The following is a 6,863-nucleotide window of genomic DNA, read 5'->3' as shown; positions in this document are numbered from 1 at the left end:
GTGCTGCACAACTACCTGAAGCAGCATGGCTGTCCTGATCTGCCAATGGAAGATCAGGATGATGCAGATGTGCCCATGGTGGCAGAGGCAGCCAATGACCAGCGAGGACTTGCACACAGAGCTGCTTTCACAGTGCAGCACTTCAGCATTTAAATATGGAATGTATTCATTATGGTATAGTTTTGCTTGCATACTGTTTCTGTACAAAATTACAATAATGTAGCAAAATTAAACGAGTGAACTAAGGCTGGTTAAAATGTAGTTTGTGATGATTAATACTCACCTCACACGCCAAATGACAATACATTTATTTATTTTTTTCACAATTCCTCATATTCACCATGGCTACTGGTATGCAGAATTCTTTTTTGGAGCATAGCCCTCTCTCCCAATTTCATATCCAGTTCAACCTCTAGAATTCTCATTTTCATTTCATTTTCTTCTTTTAAATATTCCATTTTACGCTCATGAAATTCTCTGGCTAACTTTTCATGCATAGTTATCTTTTTTGGTCTCTGTTGGATGGTAGCAGCTTCAGCTCCCAGGGGTGCCATAGCAGATGTGGAGGGTTCAGGCTCGTTGTGAACTGGCTCTTGATTGGTTTCCTCTGGAAAAAAAGACCACTGTTCCAAACTCAAATCAACTAATATGGTCCTGTAACCAATTTACTTCCTAAGGTATATTTACCATTTGTGCTCAGTTCTCCATGTTCACTGTCCAAATGGTCATTGTCTGGTATACCATCCAGAGGTTGGTGCTCTATTATACCAGACAGCAAGTCACCCAATTCATCACGTGTCCTTTATTGGTGGTCCACCACCTGTAATAAGTCGCTCTCTTCTGCTTGCTGCATTCTCTTTTTTTAATCCCAGTTTATGAACCTATGAAGGCAGATATCATTCATTAGTTTTCTTTTTTGATGTCACAAAAATATTAATATGGGAAATCTGAAATACTGGTACTGATAAGGCATAATAAAAATAAGTTTGTCTCCTGATAATTTAGGTCATGGTGGAGAAATGATTTTATTTTACATTTCTTTCCCCCTCACACATAGATATGGATTTTCCTTTGTGCAACATATCTTACTCTACCACCATGTTTAACATGCATATGCCCCTTTACAATAGGTTACTATCCTTTTAAACAGGATATTCATTCAATGTGAATGCTACAAGCAGCAGGAGTATTGTATTTGGTTAGGCCATAAATAAGCAGGGTATAGGCAACAGGAAACAAACACATATTTTTGTGCCTAATAATGAAGATTAACTCACCTGCAGTTGTTGTACTGTTCTTGTGGTGACATCTTCATTTGCATTGAATTCATTGCCAATTGCAGTCCAAGCACTTCTTTTCTTCTGTTCAATAGCAGCAGTATGGATTTTGCTTTCAATGACTGGATGGTTCGATACAATTAGTTTTAGTAGTGTTTTTTCATGCTCACTATAATTTTTGGAGCGAATTCTCTTTGCCTCTGCCATTGTGTTGTCTCAAAATTCACTGCAACAATGGTGTTTCATACTCCATTTAAGGTTTTCATGAGCACAATTGGACCAACAGCCTCTGCTTCCACTTAGTCTAATGAGGCTTGAACCAGGTGTTCTCATTAAGCTTACTCCAGGACTCCATAGTCTCAGACTAACTAAACCAAATTTATGCCATGTTCATGCAAGCCACTTAAATAGCCAGGATTAACTAGTCTGATTTAGGCCTACTCCAGTCTTGATTTAAACCCTGTCTCCGAAACCGGACCCTAGTGTTTATATATATCTATGTGTAGCCCCACCACAGCGTCATCTTGTATTTCATACCTGATTGGCTGTCTGTCTGTCTGTCTGGCGCCAACATTAGTCGGCAAAGAAGAAGAGCCAGTAGTACTTTTTTGCTATCTTCTGTTGAAATACTACACTACCCACAATCCTAAGCAAAACAACACTGATATCTCTGATTGGTCGAACTCGCGGTTACCATGGCGACGTTTACCACCCCCGTGACCGGTTTAAGCGACCTGAAGGTTAAAATGTTAGTTTGAGCAGGAAAAGAAATGAAACGTACATATGCCAGTGGTGCTGAACATATCGGACAACCAAAGAAAAGCTTATTCAGTCTACCAAAAGTGACCTCTTTCTTTGGTCCAGTATCTGTAGAGCTAGCTCTAACCCTGCGCCCGGTGACCTGCATGTCCACGGTACTGAAACGCGGAGCCCATCGTTTCTATTTATGATACCAGTAGTCTAAGTTCGGTTCAGTGTCAGTCAGACACTTTTTCTTCTTTATTTTTGTTAAATAATTCAAGTTGAGGGGATGTTTGAGTCAGCCCAGACAGCTGAAAATATACTGCGCTAATCAATTAGCTAAGCAGTAAAGTTACTGAAAGGGCGAGGCTTATTCCAACATAAAACGCTGTATGTATATCGTTTTAATCAAATAAGGTTGGATTATTTCTGTTTAGCTGCCTGTTCATGAAGATGAAAGTGCACATAATAAAATAATAAACCATTGATGCAAACCAACAGGAGTCCTTGCTTTTTCTGCTCTATTATGTTTTATGTGGGTAGGGCCCCATATAGTTATTGAAACAGGCCCCCAGATGCTTAACCCTGTGAAGCCTGACATCAACTAACAGACAGAAAATTCAGTTTTTTGTTATTTTAGTGTTTATTTAACCTTTAGTCAAAACATTTCCGCTTTGTTGGGGCCGTCAGTGGTGTTGAGCTCATTGCTGTTCGGGTATGGCCCTGTAGGCAAATTGGTTCTGAGCTTGGTTGCATTCCTAATTTAGGTTTGCAAATGTGACAGTGGTAATTTTACATGTGTGTGTGAGAGAAGGAGAGCAACCCTCTCACCCTCCATGACTGACCCAACTAAATGTCTAAACTCTTTTTCTCCCGTCTGAGGCAGAGATCTCTGACCTCATTCTCTCTCATCGCCCCACCTCCTGTCCCCTTGATCCTATACCCTCCCCTCTCTTTCAAACCATCTCCCTCTCCATCATAACTTTTCTTCTCCATGTCCTAAACTCCTCTCTCACCTCTGGCACCTTCCCCTCTGCCTTCAAACAGGCTAGAGTTACCCCTCTACTCAAAAAACCCTCCCTTAACCCTGCCGTTCTCCAGAACTACAGACCGGTATCACTGTTACCCTTCCTTTCAAAAACAATTGAACGTGCTGTATCTAACCAACTGTCTAACTTTCTCTCTCAGAACAACCTGCTTGACCCCAACCAATCGGGCTTCAAGACTGGCCACTCCACAGAGACTGCCCTCCTTTCAGTCACCACTGCCCTCCAGTCTGCCAGAGCGGCTTCCAGGTCATCCGTTATCATTCTGCTGGACCTTTCTGCAGCGTTTGATACGGTTAACCACCAGATCCTGCTTGCCAGACTTTCTGAGATGGGCATCACTGGCACTGCACTCCAGTGGATCTCATCCTACCTGTCGGGAAGATCCTACCAGGTTTCCTGGGGAGGCAAACTGTCAGGCCCTCGCCAGCTCTCCACTGGTGTCCCACAGGGCTCCGTCCTTGGACCCCTCCTCTTCTCTCTGTACACCACCTCACTTGGACCAAGCATCACCTCCCATGGCTTCTCCTACCACTGCTACGCTGACGACACACAGCTGTACCTGTCGTTCCCCCCGACCGATCCGGGGATCTCAGCTAGGATTGAGGCCTGCCTCACAGACATCTCCGCCTGGATGACCGAGCACCACCTCCAGCTGAACCTCGCCAAAACAGAACTTCTCATCATCCCGGCTAAACCCTCCATCTCCCACGATCTCTCAATAACCCTGGGATCTGCGACGGTGACCCCTTCATCCTCTGCCAGGAACCTTGGGGTTACCATGGACGACGAGCTCTCCCTCACGGCCCACATTGCTGCGGTCTCCCGGTCGTGTAGATTCACCCTCTACAACATCCGGAAGATCAGGAGATACCTGTCTGAGCACTCCACCCAGCTGCGAGTCCAAGCACTCGTCCTCTCCAAGTTGGACTATTGCAACTCGCTGCTCGCTGGTCTCCCAGCATGTGCAACCCGCCCTCTTCAGAGGATTCAGAACGCGGCGGCCCGCCTGGTCTACAATCTACCCAGACGCTCCCATGTTACCCCGCTCCTCATCTCTCTCCACTGGCTACCTATCATGGCCCGTATCAGATTCAAGACCCTGGTATTGACCTTCCGAGCAGTGAACGGGACTGCACCCGTCTACATCAAGTCTCTCCTGCAGCCTTACACCCCCACCCGTCACCTACGGTCTTCTTCAGACAACCGCCTGGTGGTCCCACCGCTCAAGACCGCCCGGTCCCAACACAAGCTCTTCTCCTGTCTGGCCCCCCAGTGGTGGAATCAACTCCCCACCTCCATCAGAGACACTGACTGTCTCTCCACCTTCAAGAAAAGGCTCAAGACGCACTTGTTCCGGGAGTACAACGATACTTAGGAACGGTTCGCTTGACCCGATGTTAGTTTCCTCAAGGATCACAATGACTCTTGCTTAGAGACTTGTTGCTCTTGTGGTTAGTGGTAACTGATTTAAATTTTTGTTCTCGCTGTGATATATTGTTTTATTACTGTTGCTTGCTTTTTTCCACAGGTACACTTGCACTTATAGCTGTTCATGTTGTTTAATTGTAACTTGTTTAACTACATGCTCTTATGGTTCTTCCCTTTGGCACTTACTTTGGTTGTTCACAATGTGTGCTTCATGTTTTGGCTACTCGCGATGTTTTTTGGCTATCTTGTTGTTATGATCAGTGACCTATGCACTTTGTAAAGCTCTCTCTTGGAAGTCGCTTTGGATAAAAGCGTCTGCTAAATGAATAAATGTAAATGTAAATTACACAAGAAGGTCTCTGCAGTAGGCCTATGTGTAGGCTACTACAACACCTGGTAGAAGCAAGCCGCTCTGTCGTTAAAAGTGTTTTGTGGAGCCACGCTGTTTGTTGACGTGTTAAATAAACACATCAGTAGCAAGAGGGAGTTTTGTAGCTTTAATGGTATGTATCCTACATTTCGAAATGGTTTGTGCCCCACCAATTTTGTACATATAAAAACGCCACTGTTTATCCCATTTCCCAAACCAAAACAAGAGGGCCAAATGTCTCCGGTGGATAAAGCTGTGTGGCAGACCACACAGTCAACTCCATCTAACGAAGATAAGCAAGGATGTCATCACATTATTGGCATTGACAGTACCGGCTTACTTTCACCACTGATGTTATGCTAGGCTTAAACAAGTTATCTCTGGTTAAAACTAGCTAACGTTAACGTTATAGCTACGTATAACGTTTGGCTAGCTATTCACTAGCTAGAAAGTTAGGACACTGCCCTGTCAGGGACAGGGTAATGCTAGTAAATAAACTAATAAACGTAGGGTTACATCTCAGTGCCTATCCAGATTAGTTCAATTAACTGAAGGTAAATTCATGTAGCTAATCTAACCCTGCGGTGCATCAACAATACTGGTATTGCCAAGCATTGGATATCCACGATTCAGGATATCGTGAATGACCGTGAGATGAAGCTTCCCCTCTTGCATTGAGATCTGTAAATTCTCGCCTCCAATTTAAGTTTGTCATCCACCATATCTACTTTTAAATTATGTACGTATCCCTCCATTCATTGCATAATGAAGTCCCTTTTGACGGCTAAAACTCTAGTCAGCTGCGATAGCCTGTCCAAGTTAGCAACAGTAACTAAGGGGGGAGGGGCTTAACGATAAGTCAATTGAACGAGTTTACCTTAAAATATGTGGCCACTAAGCATAAAACTGAATAGCACTATTGATTACACGATTATGTAACCAAAATGACCAAGATTCAGGGATTAGAACGTGAACAGTAAATATTTGAGTAGAGACAAGATGAGCTTAAGACCACAGCTTTTTTGGGGGGAAATGTCACGCTGACCTGTTCGGTCAGGCGCTAGCACCAGATAAGTAAGATATTAACTAACGGCAGGAAGACTTTGTATGGTTAGTATTGATAGATAAGGTTGTTTCTGGACCAGGGCAAACTGACATTCACTGTTTAGATCGATAACGGAAAGTTACCCACACAGGCTGGGGTTCAAATGTACGAATTATGGGATTGCCTATCAACTGTATAAACTGCTTGCTGGAACTTATGTTTAGTTGGGTTGGCTCACGCAGAGCAACCTAGCGAATGTGTCCCTTGTTTGATGTCAATAAACGAAACTTGGCATCTGAACTTGAACTCCGTCTTTCTTGAGAAGCAACTTGGTTTTAGCGGTAGCTAGCCACAACACTAGCCAGTTTTCCAAAGATACATTTACAAGCTATTATTTAGCCATGTTAATCGGGCATACTGTTAATTATGACAGATGATCAGTTTTATATAGTTATCCCGTAATAGCTCACCTGAGGATGAGTTTAACCGTTCTACACCGGCTCCATAAGTATTCACATGAACATGTTGTACATAGTATGTTTGCATGAGCTATTTCCTTGTAGTTAAATTAGTAAAAATGTTTGTCCTAATAATAGCAATATACCAGAACTGTTTATAACTAGGGCTGTCAAGAGATTAAAATATTTAATTGTGATTCTTGGCATTATTTCATATGATTAATCGCACAATTATTTAATCTGTTAACATTTTACCCCAATAAAAGATTTTTTTTTAAATAACATTAAAAGGGTGCACTTCAAAACTTCAAATAATAATAATGATAATATTTATAAAGCGCTTTATATTAACTAAAATCTTAAAGTGCTACAGGTTAAAAGCAAGAAAGGGCAAATAAAATTTTATAAAAACAATTGTCGACCAACAAAAATCAATTCAAAAAAATAAAAGAAATAACAAAATCAAATAACATATAAAAAAACTGAAAACATGGT

The 6,863-nt window shown here is 42.5% G+C and overlaps 1 long non-coding RNA gene across 1 annotated transcript; it reads right to left on the bottom strand.

Moving 5' to 3' along the window:
* Positions 1–335: 335 nt before the first annotated feature.
* LOC136967869 (uncharacterized) lies at positions 336–1,675 on the bottom strand. Its single transcript, XR_010879534.1, has 3 exons — positions 1,278–1,675; positions 688–881; positions 336–607 (listed from the first exon to the last, which is right to left on the bottom strand). It is a non-coding gene; the product is annotated as an uncharacterized lncRNA (long non-coding RNA).
* Between the last annotated feature and the right edge of the window lie 5,188 nt (positions 1,676–6,863).

This window comes from Osmerus mordax, chromosome 23 (assembly GCF_038355195.1).
Source record: "Osmerus mordax isolate fOsmMor3 chromosome 23, fOsmMor3.pri, whole genome shotgun sequence".
Classification (NCBI taxonomy): Eukaryota; Metazoa; Chordata; class Actinopteri; order Osmeriformes; family Osmeridae; genus Osmerus; species Osmerus mordax.
This window is presented reverse-complemented; position numbering and strand designations above follow the sequence as displayed.